This window comes from Ceratina calcarata, unplaced genomic scaffold (genome assembly GCF_001652005.2).
Source record: "Ceratina calcarata isolate Rehan_Ccalc_2016 unplaced genomic scaffold, ASM165200v1 scaffold350.2, whole genome shotgun sequence".
NCBI lineage: Eukaryota > Metazoa > Arthropoda > Insecta > Hymenoptera > Apidae > Ceratina > Ceratina calcarata.
In genome coordinates this window covers 506,604-525,362 of record NW_017157935.1, presented here as the reverse complement: position 1 = coordinate 525,362, position 18,759 = coordinate 506,604, and the positions used below count along the sequence as shown (strand labels likewise).

The 18,759-nt window shown below is 41.5% G+C and overlaps 1 protein-coding gene and 1 non-coding gene across 4 annotated transcripts in view; one reads left to right on the top strand and one right to left on the bottom strand.

Annotated features, from left to right (window-relative positions):
• The window catches only part of LOC108625304 (uncharacterized), a 76,685-nt gene that overhangs the window by 36,835 nt on the left and 21,091 nt on the right, over window positions 1–18,759 (bottom strand). The window lies entirely within an intron of this gene.
• TRNAV-AAC (transfer RNA valine (anticodon AAC)) lies at window positions 345–417 on the top strand. Its single transcript has one exon. It is a non-coding gene; the product is annotated as a tRNA-Val (tRNA).

The following is an 18,759-nucleotide window of genomic DNA, read 5'->3' as shown; positions in this document are numbered from 1 at the left end:
GTGTATATGATCACTGATCTAGGATCTTGCCTGTCAACAATTCTGCCCCGAACGTAGTCGTGGAACTTATGGACAGGAATGTATGTAAACGCGTGTATTATTGCGCGGTCGTGTGTGTTATTGCGCTTCGTTATCAGATACGGAAACGTCGCTCGTGACATTTCAATTTCATGCGACATAAAATACCCGCGATCGCGTTCTGCTTGTACATTCTGTCGGGCACGCGCACGTGCGCGCTTTATACATTTATTATTTCAACCTTTATTAAAGAGATATACCGAAGGGAAGTTGCACGTAACGAATTAAATCAGGATTCTTGAAAAAGGGGGCGTTAAACATCAGCGGTTTCCGTGGTGTAGTGGTTATCACATCCGCCTAACACGCGGAAGGTCCCCGGTTCGATCCCGGGCGGAAACATTTATTTTTTTTCCCTCACAACTTTTATCGCTACCAATCAATTCAACCTCTGTCCCTACTATACATTTTACATACGCGGAAATGGTTTTTCCATCTCCGCATCCCGGGGGTTAAAGTATATCCCGCCTATTTGCCTTCAAATTGAATTTTATTTACATCATACTTCAATGTTCTTTCTTTACTTGAATAATCAATTGAAAGAATCTAGATCAAGTAGTAACAATTATATTCCAACATAAAAGAACTTATAATAAGTTTATCATTTAAATATTGCAATATGGATTTAATTTTTAATCGTTTATTATTAAAGTATTATAACATGCATTCAGTTTTTAATACTTTTATACATTAGTCAAGCTCTGTATCTTGTGCACATTTTTCTGTAAATATGTAAAATTCACAATCTACTTAAAATATTGCTGATTCTTCATTTTTCAGTCACATCCTATAACTTCAAGCATTTTTTTTTCAGAAATGGAACAATGAGAAACGAATTGGTCGAATCCCGTAAGCGACGCCGATTAATCGTAAACTAGGCGATCGGGGTGTGCGAAAGTGCATGCATTATGCAGTAGCCCCGTGTAACGATCGTGTAAACCGGACCGGGGAGTATGCGTGAGAGCTATCGGGGCCTCGCGTGAAACTTTGATCCAGCTTTCGAAAGGCATCGTGTCGGCTCGCGCGCTTCACTCTAATCGCTTGTGCGCCCCGCGATCAGATCATGGGTCAAGTCATTTTCAACATTTACGATACGTTTCACACGGCGTAAACCCAATTATTGAATTAATGAATTAAGATATGAAATTACGAAGATAAATTATTCTTAAGAGAAGAAATTTCTTATTCGAATTGGATGTTAATTTCATGAGATCTTATTCGATAATCTTCAGGTAATTTATATCACTTTTAAATTAAGTAAACAGTTAATATAAATGAGGTCTGAGAAAAGCGCCAGATTTACGTTTATTCCATGCAGAGCTCTAATCGTTTAATCTTAGACATTCGCAAAGATGCTCTGGTGATGTAAACGAATAAAAGAACGGTTTTCTCGATAATCGTTTACGCTTAACCAGCTCCACGTTCTCGTTCGTTTCGTCTAAACACAGCTTCAGGCGTACTCGCCGGGCTCCGATATCGGGATTCGTTGTCTCGAATCCGCTTCCCGATTAGAATGCAGAGTCACGGAGTCCTGGTTTAGTTTCGCGACCGTTTGTTCTACTTTTAGAATCGGCGGGGGCAAAGTTCCCGGGGTTCAAGCGAGAGGAACAGAGGAAGACGCAAAGAGATAACGGAGAACTTACAAAGCAAGTTTATGATCTACATATTATAATACATAGGCGAGCCAAAATGGGGAAGAGAAAAATTGATAGAAAATACAAATGACAGCCATGAAATGATTCGTAGGTAGCACAAGAGCCTCACGAACTCTTAACGTTGTTATTAAATTATATTTAATCCCGTCCTGCGATTCATGTCTTACTTTCCTTTTAATTTGTGAACTTCCCACGACTGTATTAACCTGCTGTGCGTTTTTTGTTCCCCGGTAGCTTTGTTATGGTCAAACTTGTCACAGGCGCATCGTTGACAATGCATTGCATTAGAATAAGGTAGAGGCTGCACGCGACGGTCGTAGACAGACTCGGTTTCCCGACGAATTAATACAATCGTTATGAGGGCACGGAGGCTAGCCATTGTTCTCTCTCTCTCCCTCTTTCTCGGTTTCTGCTCTTGTCTTCGTCCCTTGTTCCAGTTTCCCTCTGACAAAGTACCCTTCTTCGTGGAAACGAAATTGCCCTGCGGCACGGCACTCGATTTTAGCAATTTCTTGCGTGAGCAGTCGCGTTAATTGCGTGTGTCCATCACGATTTTACGCGTGATTGCGCAGTCTGTTTCACGATTCAGTATCATACGATAAAAATTCATTTGTTTACAGTCTGAAATAAATTAACTCCTTTCCTACTTTATTGATAATGAAGGATTGGTTTAACGTTGATTAAGATATCTTTGGCTCGGACGTATCTATACATGAAATTCAATTTCTGCTACAAGCCATGAACAAACTCCTACCATTCGTAGCATAGGTATGTGTAATTAACGAACTGTGTTCTCTGTTTATCTCTGATAAACAGAGATTGACTATATGAATATTGAATATTGTACATCCGCTGTCTGACTTCGAACATATAAATCTACTTGAATAAGCACCTTCCTTTCAGTCTAATATTTTCATTCGTCCAATCTATCTTTCACATCATTTTGTTGTTGATTCCTTACTTAGGTTTTATAATCAGCGTGCTTAAATTAGATTGAGTCTAATTAATATTGTGATAGTTAAGTAGTACGAAATTTTATCAATATCAATGACTCTTGCCAAATAGCGTCTCGCATCAAGTAAACCGCGATTACACAAGCGATGAAGAAAAACGTAACACGGTAGGGAGGATAGTAGTATGAGAGAACTCGATGCGGGTCCAAGCGAGTAACGCAAATGAAATTAAGTGCGAATAACCGAGGACGCAAATAGTTACTTTTGAATTTAAATTAACTCGCCGTCTTCCCTCTCCCTCTGTGAAGAGTCCGTCGAGGTCGTCCTCGAGTATGTTTGTCTTCCGGCTTGTCAAGGGAAAAGAGAGAGCGAGGGAGAGAGAAAGGAGATACAGCCAAAGCGTCGAGAACTTGCCGGAGACCTTCCCTTTTCTGCTTTTCGAGCACGTTACGTTCCGCCTCGCGATAGCAACGTAGTCTGTGTATGTACGGTCGTCGACGGGCTCAGCTGGAGCACTCCTCGCGCGTGCTAGCCCGCCACGTCTCGGGCACGCGCGCGTTTCTGAATGAAATGCAAATGTCTCCGAGTCTTCTTTAATTACCTACTTCACTTTCTTTTGCCTCGATATTCTCGAGTGCCACTGCCCGCTTATAATTACTTCTCGCGCCTCAAACGGACCTGATATCTATATTCGAAGCCGAAAGAATAGAATGACTGGTAAAGCGCTTATGCTACTTTCTTATCGCAAAAGGATGATTCAATACCAAGATCAATTCTAGTAATCTTTTTACGACCCGTGTCGAATTGATACATCAATTTTTATAATGTACAAATATTTGTTTAGTTTCTTAAGCATTTCTTAACTGTACACATACTACTTAGAACAATTGCCACAGAGAGTACATTGGGAATGAAATATATGTATATCACACCTGTTTTCACTTTAAATAGAAGATCACCGATATTGTGTCAACAGGCAGAAACAGTTTTAACTTAAGAAGCTCTCGTTCTTTCATCCGTGCGCGAAGAAGCCGGAAAAATTGCGTTACATATTTCAGGTAGACGGGGCTCTCGAACGATACGACGGAGAAAAATGAAGGCTCGTTGACAGGACTTTGACGTCGCCGCTGATCGATCACGGCTGCAATTGCACATGTTACAAGCGCCACGGTTTATCGAGAGTCTCGATAATCCGCAGCACACATCCATTTCTTTTTTTGACACGCGGCGAGGTAATTGCAAAGTAAAATACTGTAAACTAGATTGACATTTGCCTAAAATGTAGTTACGTTCGTGTCCGACGAAATCGCATATACGTTTGTGGGGTATGCAATCAAATATCGATCAACGCACACAAACCGTAGTCCCGGCATGACGCAAAAGCACGTACGTTATAAAGAAGCTAATGCACGGGCCTACGAGTTCACGGAGGTTGGAAGAGTAAAGACAATTTCACGTCGCGATCTTCTATTTATCGCACGGGTCCTAGTTCTCGCGAGGTCACGGGACGAGGCGAGGAACGGACGAGGAAATCCGTGCTATCGCAATTTCCACTCCGCTGGAAGCTCTCGCCTCGCCGCCACGGTAGGCTGGAGAAAAAGATATAACCTCGTAAAATGACGTTCTACTCGTTAAAAAGAAGCTGACGCTTATTTTCTTGTTCTATCCTGTCAAAGGAACGTTCAGAATTTACAAAACTATTTTCTAGCATATGTGCCCCAATAGTTAACAGGAGTCGTTTATTTGACCTCAGTAATAAAAAAGCTGATTACCCTTACATGAAACTGTGCTACTTTGTGGTTGGATATTAGCCGTGAATCCAGGGCAATTTGCTGTAATTTATAATCGAGATTTTTGCAGCCGGTTATTCAGAGGATTCGTAGGTCGGAATCGTAAAAGCAGATTTCGACCATTACGCGAAAGGTATCTGAATAGGAGATACATGCATATATGTATAAGTGGGAAAGAGCCGGGCCGTGGCAGGCGGAAATAGAAGAAGGGGTGGAGAAAGAAACCGCGGTAGAAAAAGCAGCGTAAAGCGTACTTAACACACCGTTATCGTATTATGTTTCGAAAGCGGTACCGCGAATGCTAAAGGTGGCTGGAAACACACGGACGCGCCCGGGAAAAGGTTGCAAGGGCGAGATAACGTTACGCCGTGAATAACAGCGCGGAGCAAGGAGAGAGAATCGATCGATAAAAAGATTCTCCACCCTCTCGGTTCTCTCGCACCCCGACCCACACCCATTTCCCGCACTATCCATCTCTCTCCCTGTTTCTCTCTTGCTCTTCGTCGTTCGCGATACAATACACAACGCGCAGCCACTCCGGCACAGAAATTAAACTTTCCGACGGTGCATTCTCCGTCCGGAGGAAAAAGGGTCGAAGAAACGCGCCGGAAAGAACCTCGAAAACCGAAAAGCATTTCGACCGCAAGAATTTTTCACCGTTACCGAACTTTGCATTCGATGCATCACGAAGGTACGCTTTCATTACACTCTTTTCCTCTTTCTAATAGAATTTACAAAAACTACACGAAGTGCGAACTCCCATTTTTATCCGTGAATTTTTCAATGATAAATTTGACAATGAAAACGTAACAAGATTGATGCTCGAGATATGTACACCGTTGAAGAATTTCGGGTACACTTTTCATATTGCAATCTCTATCTCGTCTGTTAACGTCAAACATACATGTATGTATGTATGTATGTATGTATGTATGTATGTATGTAGGAAGTTAAGATAAATGCGATTTTCTCCGTGAACCCAAACTCGAAACTCGATGTTAACTTTGAGCTATGTTGAATATCCAACTACTCAGTTTGAATAATTTATTTATCTATTGAAAAACTATTCATCGATATAAGTTAGTTTACACATCAGTTGATAAATCTCTTTTTTGTTTTATTGTACTGGGTTTCAGATCGAAGAATAAAATACGTAGCGAGTCGGGAATAAGAAATAAGAGAGAAACATAATTAATCCGACGTAATTGTTCACAGATGTGTCCTTCTAATTGTTTAGGAGCACTGGGTTTTGTTAAGGAGCGAATTTCCGGGTCTATGCGGTAGTTTTCGACTGTCAAACGAAAGGAGCGAGAGCGAGTTGGAGAAACACTTCTTAAGGGAGGTGGGAAGAAACTTTATGGTGTCTCCGAGCCGGAACCAGGGACGTAGACGGTTACAAACGAGACTTTTCCCAATTTAATGGTCAGAATGTGTTATGCCGGGAAGTTGAGAAATAAGAACATCGTTTTAATATCACCGCCGAGAGTGGCCGAGGAAACTAGCTTACAACGTGTTTTAAACGAAAGTGGTCGGCAATAAAAGAACGATTACACGACCTCGATCCTTCCTCTAACGACCGTGTTTTTTCTCGCCTGAACGAGGGAAGAGAAAGTTTGTTCATTAACACGTTCACTGTCATGGCAATGGATAGTTTTGTATATTTAGAAAAATAAAATTAAGATTTTCATGAAACGAATCGTTAAGGCATGAAACCTCATACGACAATTAACTCACAATTTTTTCAGAGTTCTTCTAAACGCAGAAAATATGCACGAATGATTCAGTATGTAGACAAAAAGAGGGTTAAACGTGATATTAATTTTACTACGGTATTCATGACAAGAAATGCACATTTCGTGTGAAAACACATTAGGAAAGCTCTAAATTCCGTTCACGTTCGACGAGCATACTCCGGCGTACGAGATAAATGCCGGATAAAAAGGAGAATCCCTACGAGTTGCGTTCTCGCGGTTAGAGCGAAAACCGATCGGGCAAGCCGCCTTCCCTCCTCGTTCATCTTTCACGGTCACTCGACTAGCTAAAGCTTTAAGTCAGCTTTTACGCTCGTCTATAAACACTGATTGCACGACTCCTGCGCCGTTAAAGCGCTTCTCCTCGTCCCAGTTTCGTCTAGTCTAAATGTTTACTTGCCAAGCGCTGCTCGATCGGCCACGTCTTCGCGCCGCGCCGAAACATCTGCTCTTATTGTTTGACTCAACCAATGTATATACGTTTAAGGCATTGCGGAAGTTTTAAAACGAGAAGTTGTGGGTTTGTTTTAAAAGTTAATTAGAATGACATGAATTATCTATTAATGTCTTAATATTAATTATTTATCATATTGTTATCAGATCTTTACACCTTGCTCTTGCGATTCATAATATATTCATTTAAGATGAAACGCCCTTGACAATTTATTTTAGCTCGTGACTCGTCATTAAGCTAAATGAATAATTGAAAAGCAAACTTGGCTCACCATTTAATTTAAGTGAATGCGATTCTTTGAGTCGTCGATCGGAAAAACGACGGGAAGAATGGATCGATGACGACAGAATAGGTTCGCGGGAACAAGAGATTGCAGTCGGCCTGGCCATTGCGTGACCGCAACCACTTCTAGCGGACTAGTGGCGGAATAGCATCAAAGGCTAACACGAGTGCTCGGCCATTTCGTACCCCGGTTGAATTGGCTACGAATCGCGCGACGATTTGCACAACGATGCTCTGCAATTTGTACACACGTACGCGGCCACGTAGCTTAGTATGCATCCGACCGTTATATTCCTACCCACAGTAAACCTCGTAATATCTAATCCGCGCCTCATAATCCCGAGTTCATCGGCCCTCTGATACCCAACCCCCTACTCCTCAATTATACGTCGGCAACAATCGAGTTTACGCGATACCGAATTAATTTATCGATCCGCCGGATTCTTCGCCGTCAAGTTCGTTAATAAAGCGCCGTGGAGCTAATGCGGATCACAGCATGAAACGGCAGGATCGAAGTCGAGCCCACCTCTTGGAGGAAAGGGGAACAGAATCTGTTCGACCTCAACGATCGTGGTGAAAATAGCACGTACGGTACTACTTATAAATATTAGAATACCTGCCATGTCTGTATAATCCCATGTGAATTATATTAAACGTTTTTCGTGTGTGACAAATGGAATATTGTATAAATTATTATTGTAAAACATCGTATGAAGTATTGCATCAATCATTGTACGGAACGCTGTATCAGATGTGTCCTAATTCTTATGACCGACAGTGCATCAAGCTTCGAGGGGATCGCGTGACCGCTTCACTCTCGCTTTAATTAATGCGGCGTTTAATAATTCCCTGTTGCTGTTCGCCCATTTTTCGCATGATCGCGACAAAACGTTGCTCGCTCTAGTTCTTGGAAACTCGAGTCTCGTTGAAGAAACTTTAGAAGCGATTCTTGTCGCACGCGGCGGCCGTTTAACGGAGACTCGAAGAAAAAAGTGAGAGAGAAGTTAGCCACCGTGATCCTTGCTAACACATAAATGTCGCGGGACGGTGAAACACGGTACAAAACGATTTGCTCGTTTAGCGAGACGAAATCGAATCAATGTCAGCGCGTCAATACACGCAAATGTTCACTGTCCTTCATAATCCTTAAAATATATAAACGAACGAAACGTTGCAAGAGTTTGATCCAACAAATCAAAATTTGTGATATTTCAATCAGCATTTCAATATTTTAGCATTACGTGTCGTTATAGTAATCATGGATGGAATTTTGGTTTAAAATGTATTTTTTCTTTTATTTTGACTAATAAAAAATTTTGCCAAGACTCAAGTATATTAATTACTAGGTTACGTACTAATAAAATCTTACATATCTTTCGTATGATAAATTATAATATAAAAAATTGCCAAGTTCAAAGAAATCTCATTTTCCATAACAGTATGTTAATAATCTTTCCTTTGAATTTTATTAAAGATGTTCATGCTTTATTGTATAAGACTGCATGATTTTGCTATAATTAACAATATAGGATAATCCCTAATATTATAATATGTCCTGAGACTTACGAACGCGAACAGAAAAGGGAAGGTAACCGAGGTGAGCTCAGTTTGTCTGGTTGCATGCTCCGCATAAATGTGCAGCAATGCACGCGAGAGAAACTCCGGTGGAGCCCGCGTATCGACGCTCGGCTTCACGGGGGCTAAATGAATTTTGGATTTCGTCTGCGTCACGCGTTCCAGTTGTTTATCATATATACACACCCACGCCCGTTGCTCGACGTCCATCGCGCCGCGTATAGTATGCATTCTGCCATCCCGCAGCTGCAGATTGCATCGAGACTTCAACCCGTCCTCATATTTTATCCAAACATCCAAACGGTCCACGGATCGTTACCCATCTCTCTCTCTCTCTCTCTCTCTCTCTCTCTCTCACTTCCCATTTCTCTCTCTATCGATCGGTATTTTACCATGGACACCACGATGAGATACCGAAATTTTATTAGATTTCACGCCGCCTGTCTACGGTTCTTTATTCGAAATTCGCTTTTCTAGAGAAAAGGTGTGTATGACTATACTATATAAATATCTGCTGAAAAATATTATGTAAATATTTTAATTTAATAAGTGCATATTTCGGCGCAGAGATAATTTCGTTGTTAAGTAGTCAAATAGTTAGAACATAAGTCATATTATTCCTACAACGATTGATGTGCCATTAAATAAATTAGTTAGAAAAATTTATTTATATCTCGATTAATTAGAGTGTTAGGTACTTTGTTCAGCTAAAAAATTCTGACACGTTTCGTTCTAAAAACAGGGAGTTGGTAATTTGCAAAAAAGATGCATATCTTGGAACAAAAATAGTAGTACCAGGTCAAAAATCGTGACGTATGGCGATTCATTAAAAGTCACATCGGGATTAAAATCGGTACAGAGAAGGATAGGTATCTGTGTCAGACACGATACATTTCGACGTGTTTCGAATCAGAGATAGATACACAGAGATAGAGAGAGAGGGTACGCGGAGGCGGTGACGAAAATCGGTCCTCGCGGCCTTATCGGTTGTCCAGCAGTTGCCATTACCGACGGCAGTGCTACCATTGCGGATTATTTGTTGCTGACAGTGAATTCATCAAGCACGTTGCACCCTCGCGACCGATTCGTTTGCATGCTCCATTTGTGACACGCAGCCTCCACCCTGTGTCCTGTTCCGGCTGTCGATGCACGCGCGGATAGGATTTCGCGGCAAGTGAAAAAGTAAATCGATTTTATCGTTGAACGACCGGAGATAAATTATTTACCAAGGGCTCAATTGTCCACGCACTCGTTTCACAAAGCGTTACCGTGAAATTCAAGACGTATCCAGATCAAACGGATTCTCTTCCCTTCTGATAGAAATTCATTTGAAAAAAGTTCTATCATTCGACGATTATCCTCAGTCACCCATCTCGGATGCTCGAACAACGCTCGGATTTTATGAGCAGTTTGAATTTAAGAGTAATTTGTTCACTCGGTTAAAAACGTACGAGAACTAATTTACCTGATCTGTTAATACTCTTGTTCAACTGTTCGAGACTGCACTGTGTGTAATTCTACGAGCATCGATGTTTACACGAATTGCGAAAGTAACGCTTTAGGAAACGAGAACCTATCCATCTCTGAAAGCGCACATAAATCCCTCCGCGTTCCATAAAGGAGTAACTAGTCGTTTATCATGCACGTTTCTGTCCACCCTTCTCTATCCCGAGAGAGAGAGATATCATCCGAAAGAACGCAAACGCTAACGCGAAAAAACGCAAATGACGTAGCAATTAGCCCGTGTGCATTTTGCCCCTATTAATAGAGTCTCCAGCGGGTAAACGCCTGCTGGTTCGATCGCGGTGTGGCGTCGCGGACAAACTAATTACCGGCGAGTAACCCGTTCCCCCGCATTATCGCGACCTTAAATTACGTTCTTTATCGTGGCGAGGGTAATTCGTTCCGGCGCGAACGAAAGAATGCCAGCAGAACGCGGCTTCAACGAGCGCGCAACCGTGTGTCACGCTCGGAAAAGAAAAATACGAACCGCGCCGGCGACCAAACTCGATTATTTAGAAGCGAGGAGACGCGAAAAAAAAAAAAGAGAAAGCTGGGAGGGAACGACCGTTCTTGTGGGATGTACGCGATATTATACGGGTCGCGATCATAAATCGCGGGACACCCGTAAATGCCGTCCCACTTCATTTTTCATGCCCTCTCCGTTGTCTCCGGGGAGACGCGCCGCGCAAATGGACGAGTTGAATGTCCAACCGGCCAACAGAGAATGTTCCTTCTTTCTATAAAGAACTTTTAAAACTGAAATTCCTGGTTAGAAATGTCTGATGTCTTTTGAACGATAAGACGAATTTAATAAGTCGAGGCACTTTTAACTGTTCTAAACCAATAATAATTAATTATTAGTAATTCACAGAATCGCCTTTGGCCTCGGAACGGAAGAAAAAGTCATGGCATGTTTGCGGGGGTTCGAAGAGAAATTAGGAAAGACGAGCCAAACGGATGGCGGGCTCGTGTGTGTAATTTACATGCATAATTGAAGCCGGGCTTCGTTACGGAGCTGCCTAGCCTGTTGATCGCCCCCACGATTCCCTCGCGCTCGCCCCTACTAATTAGTATTTGAAATAACGGGCGAACCGTGCGAGCTATTTGCTGCCCGGAACGTTGTATATCGGCCAATTATCTCGACTCTCGACTGCCAAGTTCAACTTGTCTTTCGTTAGCCTGACACGAACGAACAACCGTCCCTCCCTGCCGTCGGCTTTGCTCCTTTTTTCGTTAATTACACTTTTCAACCTTTAATTGTCTCCCTGTCACGGGTGAAAGGCAATCGGTCAACGAAATTGTTCGAATTCGAACGAGTTACAAATGGAATATCATTGCAAGGAATTACGATTCGTCAAATTTTACTAACTAAAATCCCAAAAGCACTTCAGTTAGACACTGTTTTGTTTAATAAATATATAATTCCATTACTCCATCTAATCACACAATATTTATTATTTAGAGATTCTACTGCCATTTATCAGTGAAGATAAATAATATCTTCTTGTTCTCCATTATATGCATAATGTAATTTTGATATGTCTGAAAGACGAGATCAAAGCCTACGTATCTCGTACAAGGCGAAATTGCGAAATGACGAGCGAGAGTCGTCATCTGATTACCGCGCTACCGTCTTTATCACAGATTCCTTTGCGACGAGCAAGAATCTTGACGCAGTTAAGACGGATGCGGAGGTATGCAGCATCGAATGGCTCGACGCGAACCGAACGGGCCGGCATGCGTGTCGAAATTACATGGCACTCTGGCCAGTAGAGGATATTCGTTGCTCACACGTGAATGCGTGCACGTAACGCGTGCCAAATATTTCACGCATTTACCTAATGATCTTCCACCGGGAAACAGTTGACTCTGAACGAATAAATAGAATTTCGTGTTTTATCGTTATATCAAGTACTTTAATTCGTTGTATAATTACTTTCATAGAAATTAGACAAACTTTTTTTTCCTATATCGGAGGTAATATTTAAATAAACTGAATAAGCTCACGAACATTAAAAAGTGAAATAATTCTGGGCTTGATTTTTAAGTAACATCATGTATATAAAAAATTATGACTAGGCTGCAAATTTTGTAAATTGATATTCAATTGAATGTCCAACAGAATCAAATAGAGCATATTTTAATTGTTTTTGTTTTGTATAAAATCGGCCGCAGACTGGTAGCAATTTTGTGTCTGTCCTGGGCTAATTATTGTGTCTTTGCCTCTTCGTTCAGGTGAATCGCTAACGGTTAAGAGAATTTATGCGGACGATCCGGTCGGAGACCGTACGTTACGCGACGAATCGTAGTTGAACGACGAAACATGAACCGTTTCATTAACACTGTTACGTCGAGCTTCTTGATATGTAATACTGGCTGGCGATGTTTACGCGACAAAGCGCATACCATCCAAATTTGGCTTCGATTAAACAGCCAGAGCAGAATTTCCCTAGAATTGTGTCCCGGACAAAGCGAGCCGAGCCATAATCCCAACTGCGAAACACTGTAACTCGGACGATGTATAATATATATCCGGATCTTGGCGAAAATTCACCCAGGTCGAATAATTGATAAGGGCTGCCTGCATCGACTGAAGAGAGTGCCCCTCAAAGCCAGAGTGTCTCCTATAATAATTGATAGGCATTACGTTGACCATTAGTCCACTGGATTATATTGACTACGAATTAGACTGTCCCATTAGAATGTCCCATTTAGACATTGAAATTTGACTTTTTTTTATCATTTGACCTCTCGAAGCAGATCTGGGAATACAGTATCACCTAACGAACAGTTGACTAACTTTTTACTTTAATGATATAGAACAGCAGAAGTTGATTCTTTCGAATCGAAAGTAGTTGGACATCTCCCAAGTGAGGGTTGAAAAACCGAATGATACGAGCGTGCACTTTTCAAGCTTCTTGTCATAGACCGAATTTCGCACGAGGGATTTCACGGTGAGCAGCGAGAGAACGGTGAACAGAAGAGGGTGAGCGGTAAATTTTTGCGAGCGAAAAAGCCGTGGCAGAAGAGGGGCGATGGTTAACCGACTGGAAAAAGTCACGCGTCCCTTAACAGAACCTTTATTGTATCGCCTCGACGAGGTGTTCGACGTTATTAAACGTTCTTTGTCTCTCTCCCGTTCGCTGCTTACTAGAAACGCGACGAAACCCAGCTAATTTTCCACGGTTAGTTCAGTTCAACCGACAGGGAAAAATGAGGGACGCCGCGGCGACGTGCCTCCTGCGGCCTCGCAACGTTGCGCAATTTCGCGGTCTCCCTCACTTTTCCATGCAGCGAGACGATTCGATTCGATTCGATTCGATCCGGTTTAGGTGAAGCTGTTCGCGATGGCGAGGGGGCAAAACTGTCGAGCAAACAGCTCGGAATGATTGCCACTGACGCGGTAACCAGGGTTATCCGAATGTTTCACCGCAAACCAAAAACAAACGAACGGAACGAGTTGGTTTGGCAAACAACCGACCGTTTCGTCGACCGATGCGCCCAGATTTTTGCTTGGCGTTACCACCGTACATTGTCCAATAGAAATCCGGGCTTCGTCACCCTCGCGGTAGATTTACCGCATTATGTTGTTACCTCCGGGGTTAAGTTTATCAATTCCTTTCATCCTCTGGTGGTTACCCGCTAAAATTCTCTCCATCTCTCCGTTAAATGGAGACAACCTGTCTATATATCAATACCATTCATTTACACAAGTACGATTCGTATCAACTGACAAACGACGTTTTTTCTATACCGAAACTTCATTTATACGTATTGCCTGACAAAAAAGACTTTTGACAAAATTACACGGTATTAACATTTTATACTAAGTATTATATATTCTTTGCGTCAAAGACTTCTATTTCATGCTGAATTACATTAGACTTTCAGATTGACACTGTCCACAGTAATTCAACCGAAACATTAGCAACCTTTTCAATTAGCGTAATGTAGATATAAATATTAGCGAATTGAAATTGAAGTGTCAATAGTTGGTTAACCGTACAATGCACTTGTCTTTCGCGAGGGAACGTTTCAACTTTTATCAGGACAGCAAACTTTGCCGGCCGGCTGTTCAAACAGCAATAAGGAAAAGTTTGAACGATCAATGTTAATGTAACATTCAAAATGCACCACCGCCACCGGAGGTTATCCTAATTAAAATCTCCGGCCACTCGTTTTCCTTAATCAGTTACATTCCTCCTCGGCCGCTTCTATCTCTAGCTCCACTTAACCCTACTGAATCGACGGGATCTACGAAAACCATGATCATTCCTTTCCAATAATTTAGCAATTCAACTAGCCTTAACTTGCGCCATTTTATAAAAACAGACTAGAATTCTTCTTTAAACGAACACTAACAGCATCATTGAATTACGGTTTTCATTGGCTCATTTTGTATTATAACCGGTGGCAACGAGTTTTTCTTCGAGCATAAGTACATACACCTTTGACGTCCTCCCAAGAGTAATCGAGTAAAAAGCTAATCCGCGACGCGGCGAGCGTTAATTTCGCGTAGCGGCGAAATTGCAGATGTAAATTTGCAGGCTACCCTGTCCTGTCCCGTTTCCGCAGACAATTATTCACATCGCGATGCATATTTCCGTGAAGCACGTAGCCACATTTTCTGTTCGGACACGGGAAGAACCGGGAGCGCCGGTGTCTTATTTAAATGCAAAGAGAACTTTCTAATGAGAAAATTAGCCAAGCAGCGCGCGATGCGGCGTGGAGCGCCGGAACAGCATCGAAAATTCGCTCCGGTGAAACGCGAGATATGAAAATGAAACCCCGCCCGTCCCTCCGATCTGCCTGTAAATTCTCTTCCTGTTGCATCCGGCTTTTTACGATCGGGAACTATCGTGGAACAAATTTCTTGTGCACCGTGTTTTACGCTACCCAACGTTGTAAACAAAATACCGTGGCGCCGTTTTCTTCTCTGAGAATAAAACGCTGTTGAAAATAACGAGCAAGTCCTTCCTATTCAAAGAGTACCGTGGGTACCAATTTACATTTACACGAATCTTACAATTAATGTCTATTCGAAAACGTTCTGTAAAATTTATTAGTCTGCGTTCAAGTGATTAATGCATCGGGCGTTGATATGCGATTTTTCAATGACTTCATAGTCCGCGATAGAGCAAGTATGAAACGTGGAACGTTTTTATCAATTACAGTTTGAGGTCACCGTATGCACTTAGAGGATAACAGTGATAAGCACGAGATTGAGATCTGATAAAATTAAGTATCGCGAGGGGAAACGGCGAGACCGGGGGCTATAAACTGGGCCGGTGATAACGCCAGTTGCTGGCGTATTGTGCGCATTGTATGCAATCACGGGGAGTATGTATGCACGTACGTAACCTACGGGTCTACCCTCAGCCCGATACGTCATGCGACGTAAATAATCCCGGTCGACGCGTGGAGAATAAACCGCGATTGTTGCGAGCGAAATGAAAATCGAATTCCGCTATTTCTACGCGACGGATCGGACCTTTGGCTCATATTTAATTGAAACGTAAGGCAGGACGAAAAACTCGAGAATTGAATTCGTGTTCGGAAAATTGAGTAAATTGCTCGCCGCCGTCCTCTCTTTTCTTATCCTATTCAGTTTCTTCCACTAGCTTCAGTTTCCTCGACTGTCCCACCGTTTATTGTCGCCCACAGTATTTTATTTTTCTATTTCCCTATTGTTGGATGAAATTAGATTATTAGATTCAGGTTATTTGATACGAGTAAAAATTCTATTCTAAATGAAAAATAAATTCTCTTTGGAATAAGAAAATAAGCGAGTCTGAAGATTTAACTTTTCTTTTAGATAAAAGTCTAAAACAGCGGAACGATTTTGTTATCAGTCAGGCTGAATTTTTTTTTTACGAGACAACTTTTGTTCAAATTCATCGTTGCGCGGTGAAATCATCTAAGGGAAGAATCGTCGATTTCCTGAATCGTTGACCGAGGAATCGTAACCGGAAGAAAGAAACGAGGAGAGAACTGAGAGAAATGTTCCTCGGGCATCGCGTAACATTTACATCTTTTGTGTAGCTGCACACCGCTTCGCGGAAGACAAAATCCCCTATCTCGGCGGTGGTAGTGGTCCTTTTGTTGCCCGTAGAGTTCGCGACAGCTCTGATTTATTACAACGTAAAGGTAACAATTACGGGGAACACGCGGTACACAAAAGAACAAACGTCTTTTACAACGCACCCAGAGAAATCTTAAAAAATAAGTAATTCTGCTATGGAGATGTCTCCCACTCTCATCAAATTTAAGGTACTCGCATAAACGTGATCATAAATAAGAAAAATCGATGTACGGAATACACTTTGAAGGGATAATTTGGAAAATTTTACTGTATTTGAGGAATCCAGAAACGTATTTTTCTAATTAGAAATACTGCATTAAATACCTGCATGATATTAAGATAGAAGTTAAAATTAATCAGCATATCCCTGAGATAAAAAAGATTCAACATGTTTCGTTACAAAACTTCAAAGAATAATGTTATACTTTTTGTCTGAATTCCCTCACACATTGGTATTCGAAATAACAAAGTTATGAATGCTACAAGCAAATTAGTTAGTAAAATGTTACCTTTTGATTCGTTACTGATTCATTATACAGATTTACATGAGAAAGGGAAGCTTATACGGTGACACAAGATATACTGAAACATCGAGGGGATTTTAAAGGATAAAAGCTTTTTATGAATATGTTAAAACCATTGTTTGTTGGCAAGAGTCTTTTTCGTGATATTATTGTAAAGATCAATCGATGTCGAGAGAATCATTTTCTCGTTCTGTTATTTTAGACAGTCCAGAATGTCACTGTGATTGCCTAATTCAGGACATTAACCATATTCCTCCTCTAGCTGTGTGATCTTTATAATTCACAGCGTCTTGTTTTGATTCAATAATCGCAGACTTAAAATGTATTCCTCTTTTTGTATTGAAATATTCATTGGTTTGTTTATGTAGAAATGGTAGAAATAGAAAGCTTATTGATTTTTTGTATACACTCACGTACGATGAAATGAATTTCATACGATATTCCAAATGGTAATAAAGAAAATACATTATGTCACTATCTTTTTATTATGCGTCAACACCTGATTGCAGCTGAACTAAATACCGATATTTAAGGAATTTCTGCATGATTTTAGAACGCGTTATAATTAATTGGTTACAAATTAATATTTTCGTGTTCGTATTGAAAAAGGAGACTGGAACCAGCATGGTGCATTCGCGTGTCGGTAACAGTTCAAAACAGCTTTGTGAAACTCGAGAATTAACGAACCGCGTCGTGAAACCGTTTCGCTCATGGTTACGCGGTATAGTTTCACGAGCCACAGCAACAGATAGAAATATGTAATTTCGCGATTTTTCAGCGATATTTCTTGTTGAAAAGAACGCAGTCTACATAGATAAAGACCGAGACCGAGTAATAGTTTTTTTTATCAAATAAACGTTCTGCGGAGGGAATTCGTACCGCGATCTAAAAATACACCTAATTGCGAGAAAACGTTCGGGTTGGATAATAAAACGAATTTCCAGGATAAACGTGCGAAACCGGCGAAAAGGGAACAACGTCTCCATCGTGGACGGCCGTCTAGTTAGACGAACGTTTTCCCTCTACCAGGGGCAGAGATTTTCTCTTCCGCTCCCCGGGAAAATTTACGAGCCACCGTTACGCAATCACGGGTCTCGTCCGTGACCTTACACAATAGAACCGTGATTGTCTCTTCCGTAATTTTCTATACGCGAGAAAAACTCCTCCACTCAAAGCGAACGTTTGTAAAAAGAGGAATGAATTCGAAGAATCGTTTCAGATAACGTAACATAATTCTTTTCACTTAAAACGTTTGGAAAGTCTGTGATTTTATTACAATTCAAATTCAAATTGTGATTCATTCAAATGATCAAGTGTCCCAAATGTTATCAAGTACGATAGAGCATTTGTCTTTGATAATCTCACACTAGCTTGTACAAAGGGTGGAAGACAGGATAGAGACTGACACCTGATAACGGTCTGATCTGAGGCGACTGGCTTATCTACATGGGAATGAATTGTCCCTTCCGATCGAAACACTGGTAACAGTCAAACTACTCGGTTGAACGTTGTTACGTCGTACGCAGCACGCCAGATCTGTCCGATGAAAAACACGTGGAACGTTTTGTTTTCACCTGAAAATTGTCCCATCGGCTAGTTGTCGGCCAGCGGCTATGGCATGCTTTTTTCGCAGATGGAACAACACATGGTAATCGAGCAAATGAAAACTAGTCAGAAGAAACAACGGGCTACACAGCAGTAGATCTGGTTCCATTTGATCGAGTCGCGTCGCGTGCCCGTTTCGGTGGCAAAAAGGGGGAACTGGTATGAAAAAAAAAGCGGAGAACTATAAACGAGAGAGAGAAAGGGGTACGCTGTTTCGCTGCCATTTCCATGGAAATTGAGCACTTCGAGAGGCAGCAGCTTCTCCAACTAGCTCCGAGTTACTCGACAGTCCGATTCGCGTTTTATTCGTGACGGGGCTAGTTTAAATTCGATCGAACAGCTCACGAAAAATCGAGATTTACTAACGCCCGAGGGTAACACCGTCTAATGCATCAAGATTTCAAAGCTCTCGACGGATCGATCTTGCATCTAGCTATACAGAGTAGAAGCACTTCTCTGAAATAAAATTTCCTGGATGACAAATAATATCAGCCACCCCAGATGTTAACC